This window comes from Bubalus bubalis, chromosome 13 (assembly GCF_019923935.1).
Source record: "Bubalus bubalis isolate 160015118507 breed Murrah chromosome 13, NDDB_SH_1, whole genome shotgun sequence".
NCBI lineage: Eukaryota > Metazoa > Chordata > Mammalia > Artiodactyla > Bovidae > Bubalus > Bubalus bubalis.
This window is the reverse complement of record NC_059169.1, coordinates 63,227,988-63,240,224: the sequence shown is the minus strand read 5'-3', so window position 1 is coordinate 63,240,224 and position 12,237 is coordinate 63,227,988. Positions and strand designations below refer to the sequence as shown.

At 34.2% G+C, this 12,237-nt stretch overlaps 1 long non-coding RNA gene across 7 annotated transcripts in view; it reads left to right on the top strand.

Annotated features, from left to right (window-relative positions):
- Window positions 1-12,237, top strand: part of LOC102414025 — a 622,950-nt gene that overhangs the window by 2,375 nt on the left and 608,338 nt on the right. For 5 of the 7 annotated variants that reach the window (XR_006544160.2, XR_006639899.1, XR_006639901.1 and 2 more), the window contains one exon: window positions 8,739-8,823. This is a non-coding gene — a long non-coding RNA (uncharacterized LOC102414025). Of the gene's footprint in view, window positions 1-7,539; window positions 7,628-8,738; window positions 8,824-12,237 lie in introns of all 7 variants that reach the window. The other 2 variants (XR_006544161.2, XR_006639900.1) reach the window with 1 other exon arrangement.

Genomic DNA, 12,237 nt, shown 5'->3' with positions numbered 1-12,237 from the left:
AAATGTCAATTGTGTATGCATTCATGCTTTAATAGATGCATACCCATACTTCCAAAGGACAGTCCTTCAAAGATAAGCCCATGAAGTTCTGAGTTTCAAGAGGCAATACTGTGTAGTGGTTATGAACACAGGCTCCAGACTCAGTGGAACCTGGGTTTGGATTCCAGTTTCACTACCCACTTATCCATGTGATCTTGGGCAAATGACTTCTCTTCAAAGCCCTGTTTTACCCAACCCAAAGTAGAGATTGATAGGGTTAAAGGATGAAAGGAGCTAATACATTTAAGGTATTTAACTTAGTAGCAAGTGTCAATAAATAATGTTTCCTTTCTCTGGCTGTGGGAAAAGACTACACTGTAATTATTTGTGTGTCTCCTGCACCTTATATGTGACCAGAAAAAAAGAAAGAAAACAGCAGTTGGCTAGGCTAAATGTTCCCATTCCCTTCAGCTGTCCTTTAAAAAGCATATTTCTTTGCTTTCCTCTAAGTTTTATCTGAACAAAGTACTCCAAATCCTAGTTGAATTTAGACAGTATAAAACAGAGGGAAACTCTTACCCTGAACCTCCATCTTTAGAAACAGATTTTCTGTTAATGTATCCCAAAGTTGAATTAGTTGGCTTTGGTTTGGTTTGGTTCTGGGTTTTCCAGAAATATAGCACCAGTGGTTCATGTAATGCACAGTGATTCATACTTTATGTGTAGTAGGTTCTCAAACAGTTTTGGTTCCATTCCCTTCTTATCTGAAAATTACTGTGAACTGAAACAGCAGAGTTCTGTTTTGTTGTTGTTTTGTTTTGTTTCTAGCCATTCTGCTTCTAGGCAGCAGCACATATCCAGTAGGAGCTTTGCAAGTAGATTTGGAGATAGCCAGTGCAGAACTGTACATATCTATTTTAGATTTAATTTTATTTTATTTAAATTTTCTATTTAATTTTCTATTTAAATTTAATATGCTAGGAATTTCTTAATCCTGATTATATCATGCAAAAAAAATTATCTTCTTTTTATTATCTTATTATCTGCAAATCTGAGAACAGTCCTTCTATGTCTTCATCCAAATATTTTATCAAACGGGATAAAAACAGCTCTGTAGTTCCTAGAAACATTCTGATTGAAATCACATTTTTCAAACTGTGCCTCCCAAGCCAGTAGTGAGTCATGAAACAGATTTATTAGGTTATAATCAGCAGTTTTCTTAATGAAATATAATAGAAAAATATAGACTGAAAAACATGACAGTGCATCCATTTTTTAAATTATGCATGTGCACATACTACATACATGTATGCTTACTGGATAATATGAAAAATCTATTTCATACTGCAAGTCATTGTCAAAAAGATTGAAAAACATTGATTTAAGTTGTATATAAACATCTGTTTGGCATAATCCTTCAATTATTAAATAGTTACCATCCTGTGCTGAAAAACAGGCCATATTTCTCTAACTTGTCCAACAGAATATCGTAAGGGACCTTGACAACTAGTTAGTTGAAGTCTGGATACACTCTGTTTCTCTGAGCAAAATTAAAGTGAAATGCATAGATTTATTATCTACAATTATAGAATTATTATCAATTTTTCCAACATCTATTTCACAAATAAGAAAATGTTTTTGATTTGATAATGGGACTTATTGCTCTCTTTCTAATGAATGAGTCATTCCATGATCTCACCTACAGGTAGTATTAAACTACTTGCTATGGATTTTCAAGAATTTATCTCCTCCTTCTCCCTTTGGTGCTTTAATCCTCTGGCAAATCTCATTTTCTACAACTCCTCAAAGATGTTTAAGAGTTGCTAAGTGATCTAGTTTTCAGATGTTTCAGGATCAATGGATATAATTTGTCCTGCCTTGGGGACCTGAATCCATTTAGACTAGCTGGATTCCTATTTACAGTTTCTTCACCAAACTTAAACTTCTATTATTAGTTCTACCTTTCACTCCATTACTTTTAATCCTAAACAGAAAACAGACACATAGAAATTCAGTATGTGTTAATAAGTCTGATCTAGTTTGGGGATGGCTAAAATGATGCAGATGGTGACTGCAGCCATGAAATTAAAAGACGCTTACTCCTTGGAAGGAAAGTTATGACCAACCTAGATAGCATATTCAAAAGCAGAGACATTACTTTGCCAACAAAGGTCCGTCTAGTCAAGGCTATGGTTTTTCCTGTGGTCATGTATGGATGTGAGAGTTAGACTGTGAAGAAGGCTGAGCACCGAAGAATTGATGCTTTTGAACTGTGGTGTTGGAGAAGACTCCTGAGAGTCCCTTGTACTGCAAGGAGATCCAACCAGTGCATTCTGAAGGAGATCAGCCTTGGGATTTCTTTGGAAGGAATGATGCTAAAGCTGAAACTCCAGTACTTTGGCCACCTCATGCGAAGAGTTGACTCATTGGAAAAGACTCTGATGCTGGGAAGGATTGGGGGCAAGAGGAGAAGAGGACGACAGAGGATGAGATGGCTGGATGGCATCACTGACTCGATGGACGTGAGTCTGAGTGAACTCTGGGAATTGGTGATGGACAGGGAGGCCTGGCGAGCTGCGATTCATGGGGTCGCAAAGAGTTGGACACGACTGAGCGACTGATCTGATCTGATCTGAAAATGATGCTTACCAGCCAACAAATATCTGAGCACCTACTGTGTGCAAGAAAGTACACTAGTTGAGATGCATATTTTCAAATTTCCCATTTAGAGAAATACTGTGTTTATGTATGGAAAGTTAATCAGCAAGTCAACACATTAAAAATATCAAACAGAAATAATAAGTACTCTTGAATTTCAAAAGAACTAGACATGCAAACACCCTAATGTTCATATACACCCTTAAACATCCACATAAATCTACATATAGATGCACACACACACATACATACTCAACATCAGATTAGCCATACCTCTACGCATTCTTCCTTGGCAGTTTGTCTAGCATGCATTTCATTCTTCATTCAGGTGAGATCCTGCTCACTTCATACCTGGTCCCCTTGTGTCCACACTCACTCTTGTTCAGTGTATCATATACACAGGTAATTTTCCTAGAGCTCTACCTTGATGGACAGATTGATGTGGTTCAGAATTTTAAGTGTTTTTATCATATTATCTTCTACATGCATACATGTAGAAGAAAAAAAAAAAAAAACTCAAAAAATCACGTAATCCTCTTTGCCTAACAAATTAAATCCAGAGTCCTTATCTTGGTACCAGAGACCCTTCATACTTGACTTTAGCTTACTTTCTTATTTTACCTCATTCTGTTCCTGACAGGAACCCTATAACAGTGGCTCCCAACCTCTTTGCATGTGTGCAACTCTTTTCATCATTAAATTTACAGATTCCTAAACTCCTGCCTCAGAGAAGGCAATGGCAATCCACTCCAGTACTCTTGCCTGGAAAATCCCATGGGCTGAGGAGCCTGGTAGGCTGCAGTCCATGGGGTCGCTAAGAGTTGGAGTTGACTGAGTGACTTCACTTTCATTTTTCACTATCATTCATTGGAGAAGGAAATGGCAACCCACTCCAGTGTTCTTGCCTCGAGAATCCCAGGGACAGGGGAGCCTGGTGGGCTGCCGTCTCTGGGGTTGCACAGAGTCAGACATGACTGAAGCAACTTAGCAGCAGCAGCAGCAAACTCCTGCCTGAGACTTATCCTTTTAATATCCATTGATTGAGAAAAGTATGGTAAAAGTATTAACAATTTAATATGCTATTTAAAAATGTTTACATTTTAAAAATCATAACATCTACATATAATTGAAACACACAATTGTGGGTTGCATTGTGTCTCTCAAAAAGATATGTTTTAAATCCTACCCTCAGTATCTGGGAATGTGACCTTGTTTGGAAATAAGGCCATTGCAAATGTAATCAAGTTCAGAGGAAGTTATACTGGAGTTATAACCTCATTATAACTAGGAAAGATTCATCCTTAGAGCCTTCAGAAAAAGCATGACCCTTCTGATACCTTGCTACTTCTAAACTCCAGAACTGGGAGGGAATACATTTCAGTTATTTTAAGCCACATATTTTATGATATTTTGCCACAGCAACCCTAGGAAACTAGTATACCTACATACAACATAAATATGTTTGATACTTATTCTGTCCACAAACAATGCCTACTATATAAATATTTGTGGATCATTTTCAATAATTCTCAAGTCCCTGGGTTGGGGAAAAATGCTTTAGCCAACCCCAAACTACTTTGTCCCCAGTTAATACATTGTGCTTTTATATTTCAGTGTTTTACTCGTATTTGTCCTTCTATCCATAGCACTGTCCTCCTCATCTCCCCTACTGAAATTCTTACCAGCTGAAATGCCATCTTTGTGAATACATTCAGAATGCAACCTAGAGAAAAATGATCTGAAACTTTCTACCATTCCCAGCATTAGAAAAAAAAAAGATTCTGCCTTTTTTCCCCCAGGTAGCATAGGTTGACACATTTTTGCTTAAATAAATTAATAGTTTCCATCCTCTCAGCCACATTTGCCAAGAGTGAGGAATTCACATAACAATATATGTAGTCACCTAAACAGTCTTCACTGAAAATTTTTTAAACGTACATGAATAGTTATTTCCATACTAACAACATGACCAGTAAGTTTCTCTTTGTTTTTACGCAGTGGCAGCCAGTGCATTGTCATCATTGTTGTGTTTGGTATGCATGTGTTATAGAAAGACAAGTACGTTAAAGAGTGAGGTTCATAGTTGATTATTTTTAATAATTAAAGCTGTCATATCCTGTTCATCTCCTATCTACCATGCATTTTTACATGTATTATTTCTAACTCTGACTTCAGTTCTCTAAGTAAGGTTTTATTGTCTGCATTTTTCAAATGAGGAAACTAGTGTGAAGAGAAGGTATCAGTTGTGCAAATCATAGTTTAGGAAGTGACAAAATTAGGATTCCATCCCACTTATGGCTGGCCAATTCCTCAGGTGTATTCACTATTCCTCAAGGCCACATTGGGACCTAGAATGAGGTCCTTGTTTTATTTATACCAAATTTACCAGACGCAAGATAAGGAGACTGGGCAAGTTCATGGAAAAAACAACAAAGTCATCATGGTTTTACATGTTTTGGTGAAAGCACCCCACCAAGGGATGACCTTTTGTTTGTTTGTTTTTGTTTTAGTTTATTTGCTGACTGGGCTGTTTGTTGTGGTGTGCACAAAGCTCTCTAGTTGTGGCACGCAGGCTCTAAAGGGCACAGGCTCAGTAGTCTCCATGTCTTGGCTTAGTTGTCACATGGGCTTAGTTTCCCCAGAGCATGTGGAATCTTAGTTCTCAGACCAGGGATTAAACCCATATCCCCTACACTGGAAGGCAGATTCTTAACCGCTGGACCAGCAAGCTAGTCCCAAGAGATGATCTTTAGAGTCAATATGATTGTATTGTCTTTGTGCCTATAAAGGTTCAGAAAACTCTATTAGCCTTTTTGTTTCCTGGGAATCACTTTAATTCTAGACAAAAATTACTTGGAATAAATAAATTGTTTTTAATTATGTTCATTAAGGTTAACCAAAATTTAATTGCATGGTTCCATTGATATATCACTCCTTATTATGCTTTTCTGGCAAAGATTTTGTTGTATGTCTAACTAACCATTAATCGCCTAGTCCCTGTTGAAAGTATTATTATCATTGTATGTCTATATAATCATAATTTTTTTTTAAAAAAAAGCACATACTCTGCCTAGAAAGAGGGAAAGCATGCTATGAGGAAGTGTCCAAGAGTTCTTTAGAATAGTTATCTCATTAATAGGATCTCTGCACAATAAGAGAGGGATCTTTATCAACTTTAGCCCAATTGAGAAGCAGTGCATAGATTCAATCTGAGCCTGATCCTGGTGCATAAAACTTTAGATTAGAACCTTCCTCTAATGATGCCGGCAGCCCACAGATTAACCAGTGGAAGAATGTCTTGAGATAACCACCTCATTAATCAGTTAACAGATAGTACATGGAGACAATCTGAGGTTTATGTTTCGATATTCTGTAGCTATAGTATATCTCTCTTAACAGACACAAGAATCAGGATGAGAAAAGAAATGGAGAGGAAAAGTGGAACAGATTACCAGGACTGTAGCTTTTCCCTGGGAGTTGAATCTTACACATTTTGGGGAATTTGTTATATACAGCCTCTTTGTTGTTAATGTGAAAATGAATCTTAAATAGCACAGATAATCTTAAGGTTAACAGATATCTTAAGAGTCAAGATGCTTCATCACATTCAGTATGTTTGAGTATCTGTTAAAGCACCATAAATGTGTATATCAAACTTTATTTCTGTTTGGCTAATCTAAGTCTGTGAGAAGTAGATGGAATGTTCTATGTTGGCCACAGCTTTGTCATGGGTTTCTTTGTTTCCGTTAAAACAAACTCAACGTGATTTCTTTTGCAGTGGCGAAAGACATAACAGAGCATGTTTCGGGGCTGTTTGCATTCAGTGAAGCATAGAAAAATGATGGCTACATGATTCGCACCCATAATTAACACCATGGTTTTTTCTTTCATATGCATAACAGAAAACTCACATGGTTACCTTATAAAATAAGACATCTTATTTTATAAACATTTCAATATTTTTTGTTTTACCATTTGCATCCTAATCCCAAGTAGTCCTTTGAAGTAGAGTGGCTAAAGGAAGGGTTTTGAAATCAGATAGATTGCGTTCATATGCAAACATATTGACCTTGAACCTCATTCTACACCTGTAAAATATAACTACCTCACATGTATGGAGTTTTTAAATACTCCAAGCATGTACTACATGCTTGGAGTATTTAAATAGATTAAAGATATATAACATTTAAAACAATGCCTATAATAGGTACTCAATAGATGGTAGAAATTGCAACTATACACTAACACAAAAAGACAGCAGAATCTTGAATTTTCAAATTATGTAATGGAGTACACTAATATCTGCTTATTTTATCTTTATTCATTGACCTGATTTTCCCTTCTTCAGAGAGCAAATAGAACAACATTTTCTTGTTTAGTTTTGTTAAATAAATAGCTATACACATTCTGTATTTATAAGACTTCTGACAATTCCCCTTTCATACTTAAACGTTGTATCTCTTTTAAGTACTTAACACCTAATTAGCAATATATCTTTTCTTTGTTTTTTCACTAGCCATGGGGATAGAAGGCATATTATGAACTGGGGATTTTTCTCTGAGACTTTGCAAAGATAAAATAGCCAAAAGAATAAGCAAATAATAATAAGATGATCCTTCATGATTTACTAACCCACACAAGTATAATGTCTACCAAAATATATCTGAAGGTTTAAACCCAAATTTTGTCCTGTTGTTTCAGTATCTGATTCTCTACTTCTCATTTTCACTAAATGTTTGGTTATTGCTTTCTTTGTAAATAAAGTTTAGTATTTTGAATTCATACCAAGACAAAGATATTTTCCCTGACTTTCTTTTTTGAAGAGACAATGGGATTTCATGTAATTAATGTTTTCAAATTATTTCTTAGTTATGTGTGTTTAATTTTGACATTGATTGGCAGGAACCCACAACACTAATGACATCATTCATATGCCACAAACTTCTCAGCAATTCCTAAGGTTACCCACATAGCTTCCAGTTATTAAAATGTGAGTTGATATTGGATATTTTTGTATCTCTACTTTCTTTTCCTATTTGCTAGTTCTTTGGATTGTTCTAACCTGGAATGTTTATAGAAATCATAATGTCTTTTTCATTGCCTTGATACCTTTACTAATGTCTAAACTGAAAATGTCTTATATTGAATCACTGTAAAACATATATTAACTTTTCACATGTAAACAATACTGTTAATTGTTTTGAAAGCAAACCAGAGAGATATGGTCTCAGCACTCTAGAACTGTAAAATATAATCTATTTGATTTTTAAATAAGGAAAATGCCAAAGGAAATATAGTCATATACCACACAGTTTAGACCAAGAGAAGAGGTGCAGTGAAACTTAGAACTTAGCAACTATAAACATGAAATAGTATAATTGAAACATCAATCCTTTGAGCTTTGTGACCATGTACTATTCAATAAGCATTAACTGAAAATGAAATTTCATGTAGACTAATAAATTAATAAGAACTTATTCCTCCAATATTATTATATAAACAAGTAGCAACTGTCTAATATTCATTAGATACTTCAGAAAGCATACTAAAAAGTCTCAAATAATGGAACTATGAAACAGGACAACTTAAGAGAGACATTATCTACTTCTAACAGTGCATATTTATTGTTAAATAACTAAAAGAAATGCTATACTTAATAGATGGTATATCTGATGGATAACAGACATAGATGTCTGTGTGATAAGGTAGAAAACTTTTCTCAAAAAGTTTAAATTAGCCAGAAGTTTGGGAGAAATGCATTGAATTTATGTATCTAATAGATTGTCTTCATTCACTAAACACTCAGTGTAATTTTTTTAAAGCCTAGAAGAAACTAAACATAATCTTCCTTACTGCATGTAACTGTTGAGTATGTTGTACAAGGTGTAGATAGTTCAAAGCCACAGAAAATAGAGCAATGAGTAAGACAAAGTCCCTGTCTTCATGTTGTTCATATTCTACAATGGACACTGGCAATAAATTAGTAAAATTTATATAAATAATATGATTTCAGAAAGTGTGCTTTTACATTATAATTACTTTATGCAAAAAAATATGGTGGTGCAGCAATTCATTATACGTTTTTTTTTTTCCCTCACTAGATCAGCAGCTACTTGAAGACAAGGACTATATCATTCTTACAAATAAAACCTTCAGCAATATATTGTGATCATTGACTGATACATGGTAAGTACTTAATAAATGTTTGGATAAATAAAAGGAGAAGGAAAGAAATTAAAAATAGAGATTTTAATAATTCAATATATTCAACAATGTGAATATATTCAAGATTTAATTGGCTCAACTATTGAAGAAATAAGAGTAGACTTTTAAAATCTGAGTAAAATCATTCCTCTAAAGTATTCTTAAATTATTTAAAACATGAATTTTGAGGAGGTTAAGTTCCTTAAAACTAGTGTTCAAGTTATTGAATTGTCACTGTTTAGTAAACTCTTCAACCTCTTTGAGTCTCAGTTTCCTTACCAATGAAATGGGAATGAACAATGCTTCTTATATAATGAGATTATTGTGGTCTCACAAATGATATAAATCGTGATCCTGCTTTGAAAAGTACAGAGTATTACGGTGAAAACAGTAGCATGAATTCTGACAGACGTCCGAAATGAGGACTACTTTCTCAGTTCTGGGAATGCAGGCAGTAGTGAGTCATGAGTGTATATTCAGCAGGAAACTGGTTTTGTTTGAGGAGAAGGAAGTTCAATGCCGAGAGCTAGTAAATAGTCAGAATTAAATGGTCAGGAATCAAAAGCCACAGTGGGGGCAAACTTGAAAAGGAAAGTTGAGGCAACCATGAATCCTCAAGAATAGAGGCAGAAAGCAATCCAGAGGTGGGCAAACAGTTGAGTCAGGAAACACTAGTGAACAAAAAACCTAGGTAATCTGGGTCCAGCATCACACTTAGATGCCTGTTAAAATGTAAGTTGGTCTAATAACCATATATGTAACACAGAGATTGGTCCATCCACTGAAAATATATTGGGTATTGGTGACATCAAAATACGTTTATAGTTGTTGTTTGTATATAAACAAATATATGTCCATATCCAAAATTATGCAGAACCCAGATTACCTAGTTTCTAATGAAGATTATATATTAGTTCAAATATGTCTATTCACATATGAATGGCTTTTTTCCAAATTAGCTAACATTTTCAGAATTGTATTTTAAAAATTGAAATATTAGAAAATTTTAATGCATGAATTTACAGTCATTCTTGGAGTAGACATTTTTGGAGTCTACTTTTTGTAAACTTTTGGAGTAACACTTTTTGGTTATTTCTGTAAATTACTAAATATATTTTGACTTCCTAGAGATTTTAATGTGCTTTTTTTCAGCTTATTTGGAAATGCACATAATATGAAATAATATATTACAGTTGCTCATCAACAGTTCACTAATTGTTTTATTCTTCAAAGCATGTAGTAAAAATATACTGGTTAAAATTTCTATGAAAAATGATAATGCACAAGAATCCTATGACTATGTTTGCAAAGATAATTTTTCTTTAAAATTTTGTATTTTTTTTCTTTTTAACTTTTACAGTGAAGTTTAATTTGATTAAAGAACTTTAATTCATGATTTTATTGTTTTTCTTTCTTGTATTTTGCTCATATTGAGAAATGGTGGTTCGCTGTTGTGCTAGATTTTAAATTAATGAATATAAAACAAGAAATATTTAATTAGGGTCATCAATTTTCCACATATTATGGGTTTCTGTGACTGAGGAGAAATATAACTATTTTTACTGCATCAGTTTTGCATATAGCAAGAATAATAACAAGAACAACAACAACAAAACATTTATAGAATGCTTCCCTTGTGCCTGCGCTTATACTTAGTCATGTAAACCTAGCGTTTATTCGTCTGTATTATGGCATTCACTATTATCAGGGAAGATTTCTATCCCTGGTGCTGAAATTGTGTAGTCTCAGTGGTTGAAGAATGAAACAGTTTCTGTAGATGTACCCTTTCATTGAAATTATGAACTAGATAAATGTTCATATCTAGAAGGAAGTATTAAATTTCATCTATGTTAACATCTTGATGAATAGTTTTCAAATCAATATATTCTGTTTATTCTGACTATTTTATCTTTGGAAATTTTTTTTCCAGAGGATAATTAGTAGTTCAAAAAAAAGTTAGTACATAGGACATTGAGAAATCAGTAAATGTTCCAGATATCAAAACATATTAATACCCACCAAAAACTTGACTTTGTTCATGTCAACTAGCATTTTGACTTAATGTGTCAAAATTAAAGGATTTGTTTTAGAAATAAATACATGCAATCAAATTCCTAACTGTATTACAGCCCACTTGATTGCAGGTAGTTAGTGCTTATTCAACACTGAAAATAACTTAGAATTATGGCAAAATGGGCTTTCTCCAAGAGAATTGCTTTGTTAATCCTGAGTCAGGGTAACAAATCTGGACAGCTATGCTTTTATATGTTCCTGTAAATAGAAGCATGTAAAATGTTGGTACAAGTTCTTCTTGGACAGGTAAGCCCAGAGTAAATACACTGGCACTGTTTTGTTCTGACTCCGTCACCTGCATTTACGTGCCCACTTGGGGACTTTGGGAACCAAAGAAGTCTATGCTGGGAAAGCAGCATCTGCTTCTGCTTGATGTGGCCAACCAGTTTTGCCTTCGTTACTAATAAAATCATAAATGTAATCTAAACTTTTTGTGTGTTCTCTCTTTTTGTGAAATTATACCTAATCTGAAAGTATTGTGTTTGTGTGTGTTGGGAGATAGTATATAAAAGTTGAACATGAATGAAGTTAAACTAGTTATTAGTTTTATCCTACAAAATGTTGTGGTTTTTTTTTTTTTTCTTATGAATAACTTTGTTAGTAACAATAAATTTCCTTATTTTTAACTTTAAACTTCAAGCAAGAGTTTCGGGGTCACTCTTTCAAGCAGAATAGTTCCTGTATTTTGTGCCTGAATGAGTTAATTTCTTTAACTGTTTTCGCAAGACTTGACTTTACTATATAAGCATATTTTTCAAAGAATACTTCTCCTCCTGTATTCCTTATTTCTGCAGTTGGCACCTCCAACTCCTCCAGTTTACCTCTGCCATCTAACTGTTTAGCAGGTCCTACAAATACTAATTCCTGAGTATTTTTTAGGCCTATCCTTCCTCTTATCACTACTTACTTAAGTTCAAGTTCAAATCCTTATGGTACCTTCCCTTGATTATTGCAGTAATCAGAGTCAGTCTCCTTGACTCAAATCTCACTTCTGATCTGTTCTTTGCACTGACATCACAAAGATATTTTTAAATGAACTGAAATTAATTTTATAAAAAACACATATACACATAAACACACACTTGAAATCCCTCAGTGATGTTCCTAATTATGTGAAATAAGAGGCATTTTATGATCAAGCCCTGACCTTTCAACCCAGACTTGTGTCCTGTTACTGTTTCCCTTGAACGTTATATCCCAGCTATTAATATTTCAAAATAATAATGCATAATTTTCATGGAGCCCTCCCTGGGTCCCAGCCACTATGTAAAATAATTTACTTATATTATGTCAGTTAATCCTCAAGAACTTTATTAAGTAGGT